This window comes from Takifugu flavidus, chromosome 6 (assembly GCF_003711565.1).
Source record: "Takifugu flavidus isolate HTHZ2018 chromosome 6, ASM371156v2, whole genome shotgun sequence".
NCBI lineage: Eukaryota > Metazoa > Chordata > Actinopteri > Tetraodontiformes > Tetraodontidae > Takifugu > Takifugu flavidus.
The window spans coordinates 9,731,039-9,737,035 of NC_079525.1; the positions used below are offsets into that span (position 1 = coordinate 9,731,039).

At 41.8% G+C, this 5,997-nt stretch overlaps 1 protein-coding gene across 6 annotated transcripts in view; it reads right to left on the reverse strand.

Moving 5' to 3' along the window:
- apbb2b (amyloid beta (A4) precursor protein-binding, family B, member 2b) overlaps positions 1–4,125 on the reverse strand; it is a 34,327-nt gene extending 30,202 nt beyond the window's left edge. For 3 of the 6 annotated variants that reach the window (XM_057035359.1, XM_057035356.1, XM_057035354.1), the window contains exon 1: positions 4,003–4,124. The gene's annotated coding sequence lies outside the window, so the exon portion shown is untranslated. Of the gene's footprint in view, positions 1–4,001 lie in introns of all 6 variants that reach the window. The other 3 variants (XM_057035360.1, XM_057035358.1, XM_057035355.1) reach the window with 2 other exon arrangements.
- Between the last annotated feature and the right edge of the window lie 1,872 nt (positions 4,126–5,997).

A 5,997-nucleotide genomic window follows, 5' to 3' on the forward strand; every position in this document is an offset into this window, starting at 1 on the left:
TGTGTGTGTGTGTGTGTGTGTGTGTGTGTGGTGATCAGTTATCTTTGTGCTGTCAACTCATAGGTATCAGGATTTAATTGAAATTCACACACACACACACACACACACACACACACACACACACACACACACACACACACACACACACACACACACACACACGTGTGCATCCACAGGCAGACAAGCAAAGGAAGAAGGCAATAATAAAAAAGCAAAAAAGGTGACAGTGACGATAGGTGGCGCCGTGTCATCAATAAAGAACAAGATGAAGACAGATGGATAGAGAGAAAAGGGGCCCAATCGCAGGATGAACAGGGGCTCTGCACTCTTGGTCTGTTCAAACACACCTCACGGCTGTCTGCTCCCTGGATCAACAACACACAGATACACACACACACACACTCTCTCTGACAGTGGGCACAATAACCCTATTGAGAGGCATCAACAGAGGGCTGAAAGAGAAAGTGAAGAGAGTTGGCTGCACAGATAAACAGTGTTGGATGAAAACCACAACAGAGAAACACAAAACTGGAGCATCTGGATGAGTCGACAACTTATTCCTTGCCAACAACCTCTGCTCCTATGTGCACCAATATGCCCCCACATGCACACACATTTGTTTAGCCAAGGGTGGACGGGTGGTATTGTTTCACAGGGGAAGTCGGGTGGTGATAACAGATCTGCCTGCACTTTATCTGATTGCTCAAACACACACAGAAACACAAATGATCACACAAGCATGTATGCACATACACACTTTCACCATTCTTTATCATCAGCTGTTCTGCCCCATGCCGACCACACACAGACTAAAAAGCTGGTGCTGCAAGGCAAAAACATCCCATCACATCTCTCTCACCACACACACACACACACACACACACACACACACACACACACACACACACACACACACTTTTATAGCCTGGCACACATAATTACATACAGAGCACTTTGAGGCTAGTAAAGATATCATGAGGTATTTTTGGATGTGTGACCTGCTCAGAGATCCAGAGGGTAACGTGCATCAGTTTTTTGTATTTCTTAATGAGCATGTGTACAAGAATCTTACAAATTCTACCTCTCATGGAGAAACCACACTACCTCATCTGAAGCGAAGCTGTCTTGTGACGCTGAACAAGCACCAACACAAGAAATGTCTGCAGCGTTCGTGCTGTCACTTTTTCCAAACTCAGCATAATGCTCTATAGAAAAGCCATATAGAGGAGAGGAAATGGGGGATGTGTGAAAATGAAGTTAAACCTAAAAGGTAGCTGTAAATCCCAACAAAAGAGCTTTAAACTTTAAAGAAAACTGTATCCACACAGATGACACAGGAGTAAAAATGGGACGGCTGATGGGACTGAAGAGGAGGGAAGCGAAGCCTGGAATGAAGAGAGGCAGAATGACACTGCAGCATTTCTGCTCCGCTCTTGTGGGCAACATGATGATTCTTGCAAACACGGCTGCAGCTCCTGCCTCCATTTACAAAGACAGATGCTTTCGGGAACAGCACGCTGTAGCCAGTATTAAATATGTTTAATAATATAGTATCCAGATGTTTAATAATATAGTATCCAGATTCATCGTCATGATAGCAGGTTATTTATACATCAAATACAAACAACCCATCAGATGCACACACAATAACACACAGTTGTGTTTCTGTAACCACGCAGGAGTGCAGGAGTGATGGAAACTACATCCCTGAGAGTGATACTTTCCACATACAGCACCATCCTTTGCTAATTTGTGTTATTGTCTCCAATGTGTGAGTTCCATTCACAAAACATGACCCACACACACCTCAGTTACATCTCTTCTTTTTCATCACATATCTGAGTGATCTCTACCTGTTCTGGGCCAACAAACTAACACAGGAAGGTTAGGGGCATCATTTCCTGGCTCCCTTACTGATCCTGGTGTGAACACATCATGAAGGGGCTCCGTGTAGTAGCAAACAGCTGCATTATCTGAAGGGCTTCATACATGAGAACAATTCAAAGCTGGAGACAGTCAGTCCAGTAGGAGCTGCAGGCTCAGCCACCGACACCCGGGCCTCACATTTGTATACTCACACTCCGAGTCAAAAGAATAATCTTCTTTATCCTTCTTTCTTTAACAATAAAGCAGTTGACAGGACTTCAGCTCTAGCCCAGCACCTCCTGTAGATCACCCTGGTACCAGTCAGGCACCAGTCAGCACCCACTACAATACAATTCAGTGTTATTTATATTGGCAACAGCAAAAGATCGTCTCCAGAGGAGGACCAATGTGGGACAAAGGCCTGGAATGAAAACTAGAAGTGGGGTGGGATGGAACGGGACAGGAGAGGACAGGACAGGACAGGACAGGAGAGGAGAAGAGAAGAGAGTAGAGGACCTGCAAAAACAGTGGTGCAACTGCATGTCCACCAATTAGTAATATGATGGATAATAAATGCATGTCTGATGATTGAAAACTGGTTAGGAAGTACAAATCTAATCTCCTCATATTCAATTTGTTTCAAAGAAGACCATGTATTTTTTGCTATGTTTGGGTGTCTAACAGCCATATCTGAGTCCATAGGTTGCTGTGTATCAACAAACACCGATGTTGTCTACAAGAAGGCCATGAGCAGACTTCCTCAGGAGACTCAGGTCCTTCAGTGTTTGCAGCACGATGCTCCACATGTTCTATCAGTCTGTCATGGCTAGCACCATCTTCTTTGCTGTAGTGTGCTGGGGTGCAGGCATTAAAGCAAAGGATGGCAACAGACTCAACAAACTCATTAAAAAGGCAGGGTCTGTTGTTGGCTGTAAACTTGCAAACTTGGACGAGGTGGTGAGGGACAGGATGGTGTTAAAATTGCGGACAATCATGGACAATCCCTCCCACCCCCTCCATAACACAGTGGACAAACTGAGAAGCAGCTTCAGCAGCAGACTCCTGCAGCCTCGCTGCTCTAAGGAACGGTACAGGAAGTCCTTCCTGACGTCCGCCATCAGACTCTATAATTCATCCAAACCCATTCAATAACAATAATTGTTTAATGTTTATGTTGTCATTTTATTTCTATTTTATTATATATTTATGTATATATGCTTATAATGCTTATAATATGTATATAGTATATTGTGTATATATTATATATATACTTATAATATATGCTGTATATATGCTTATAATGTTCTAATCTTATCTGTATTTTATTTATTCTATTTCTATACTTTGTAAATACAAAACCTACACTACAGTTATATTAATCCACGTTTAGGCTGCTACTACAATTCAATTTCCCTACGGGGATGAATAAAGTAAATCTTGAATCTTGAATCCTGAAGATATTGTCATCAGTGTTCTGCCACCCTGTAACACACACATGCTACAAATAGTAAAATAAAAAATAAAAGTGGAGCTGATATAGTAAAAGTGTTAAAGTAATTCCTTGAAGTTAGACTTTTTTATTGGGAAAATGGGGATAAAGAGACATTTGGCCCGTCAATTCTGACATCGTCCTACAGGAACGTGTACATTAATGGTGGAAAACATCCTTGTGGTGCATTTATGTACCTTCACAAATACCCTCCTTGCGAGGAAAGGTGGCTATAGATGTGTTATGTCGCAGCTGTGTTGTTGCCATATTTTTATCATTACACCGGTGATATTGTCATTAGGAGCTAAAGCTAAGGCTAGCCAAAAGGTCCCACAAATGTTTTTAATAACGCTTTGTGTTTACGGACGGGCTCTTGCATCTGCCATTAGGAAAACCAAAAAGGTTCCGTAAATAATCTCTGAACCACACGTGCTGGGGTCGGTGTCTGCAGAGGATGCCTCCCGGCCGTTTCCCCACCACCTTTCGACTGGTTTGTAAAACAGCGGGGCCCCCGGATGCCGAAGCAGCGCGTCGAAGAGGAAAATTTCCCAAAGTTGTTCATGTTTACATCCGTGCGCGATGAGAAGCGTAACGCTTCAAGTGCCCCGAATAAAGTGAAAAAAACGACAGCATTTCAGGTCACTTACCTCCTCTGCGCTGTGTTCTAGTCCTCCTTTTTGCCCTGGACACTCTTCACTCCTCCCTCCGGACTAGAGCTCCGTTTCTCCCGTCTCTCCCCTCCCTTATGCGGCTCTTCTCCAATGGGAAGAATCGGGAGACGCTGCTCCGGAAGCGAACGCTCCTCTGAGAACCCCCATGCAACATTTATGGTCTAATAATGTCCTACTGCTCTGACTTCAGTGTTTATTGCTTTATCTGTTGGTCTGGTGTTAATAAAATCAGAATTGCATTGTTTCAATATTCTAGATTTACCCTCAACCACGTTTATCTTTCTAAAGACTTTCATCGTCAGCTGTATATCTTAAATCTAAACATGACAAGTTCATTCTTGGCCACAAATCTAATCTTAAATCCAAGGTTTCATGGGGTCCTCACTAGCTAAATATTTGTGTGCCCGCGCTTCCACTTGCTATATATTGAGTACCAATATATACATTCTACTAGCCACGTGAGGACATTTTGCGGACATGGGGACACTTTAGCTGGTCCTCACAAATTCAAAGGCCTGTTTGAGGATCTAGACTTTGGTTTTAGGTTTTAGGTCAGGGGATTTTAGGGTTTAGGTCAGGGGGTTAGTTAGGATGGTTGGGGTTTATGCATTATGTCCATGAAAGTCCTCACAAAGATAAGAGTACAAGGGTAAGAGTACACACACACACACACACACACACACACACACACACACACACACACACACACACATATATATATATGGGTGTGCATTTTAATAATCATTCTATCCAACAATTGCTCTGTTTTAAATGGCTGATTTACCCTTTTGCGTCGATGCAGGGTCCCTCTAAGGTCTGAATTTTCACAAAGACTTGTGAAATTTCACTTGTGAAAATTCACAAAGGTGATATGGAATTGTTTGGTCTGTGAAACATTTGTTTTCTCAGGTCTGATAATGAGTATGTGTTTCTGATCACAGTTTGGTTATTGAAATATTTTCATTCGTGCAGGAATGTGGCCTAATGATGTAAAACATCTGGGCTGTCTGGATTAAAACAAACAACCCAAAAAAAACAACAATTTGAGATCTTAATCTTGGTGAACAAGGCAGCTTGTTCGTAGACTGAAATGAGGAAAATAATGAAGTTGGGCTGAGATACATTGTTTTTATATTTTAAACAAATATAAAAACTTAAAATGCACAAATGCACAAAATCATTCAATATTACATAAAATTGTATTATTAATCACCATAAAATGAAAACTTCTATGAGAGTAATAAAATAGCGACACCTGGTGGACTGTACCGGTACTGTATATTTTTGAAATCAGGTTTAAGAGAATGAAAGAGTCGTTCTGGGTGTGTGTGTGTGTGTGTGTGTGTGTGTGTTAGTCAAGCCATTTATGAGAATCCATAGCTATATTATTGAAGAGAGTAAAGGAATGAGAATGTAAAGGAGCTGCTGCACCGTGAAAGATAAATAATAATTGCAAAGAGAGCTACAAAAAATCATAATATAGAATTAAACGTTAGTATTAGAAGGAAGGAAGTCAAAAATATAAACAAGCACAAGTTAATGGAAAAGGGACAAAAGCAGTGGGAGAAAGACAGGATAAGGAGGCGGTATTATGGAAACCAGAGGAAGGTAGAGCAAAATGAGGAGTACAGGGAGAGACAGGAGGGAGGAGGAGGTGATCACAAGCATCAGGTTCGGGCATACAGGGTTAAATACAATATAGTTTAATACAGGTGATCCAAGGAACTCAGAAAGTGAAGAAATTAGAGCTGTATTAAAATCTCTGGGAGCAACTAACTTGATTGAGAGAACACATTCGTTTTTGTTGTTGAGGGGTATAGCCATTCCGATCCACACTCCTAAACAGCTGGTGGCGGTAATTTACCGAAACACTGTTGGTCAACCTTGACAAACGGAAGACAGAAGAAAATCGAAATTTATCGTGCAGTTACATCACAGACCAAACGGTGGCGATCATGCACCATCATAGTC